This window comes from Micropterus dolomieu, linkage group LG19, assembly GCF_021292245.1.
Source record: "Micropterus dolomieu isolate WLL.071019.BEF.003 ecotype Adirondacks linkage group LG19, ASM2129224v1, whole genome shotgun sequence".
Taxonomy (NCBI): Eukaryota; Metazoa; Chordata; class Actinopteri; order Centrarchiformes; family Centrarchidae; genus Micropterus; species Micropterus dolomieu.
Window position 1 is genome coordinate 12948142 of NC_060168.1, and position 309 is coordinate 12948450.

Below are 309 nucleotides of genomic sequence, written 5' to 3' on the forward strand. Positions count from 1 at the left end.
TTCTTACACCCCCCCCCCCCCCCCCAAGGCATCAATGCAGCTTTTATAAATGGTGTGCCACTCTATCCTCTCTGAGCTTATAACAAGATTTAGAGGCTTTCCCTGCCAGATGATGGAGTTTTGCAGGAGGAATAGGCACTCTTATATTTAAAATGTGGGGAAACTGCTTTTAGTTTTCGTAACACTTTAAATTAAAACTTTTACCTTTAGGTCAATTTAAAACCATGATTACAAACTACTCTGCTCTTGAATGTAACTGTTTGTAACTGTGGTCTGTTTGTTTTCTCGTCAGTTATTATTTTGCTGTAT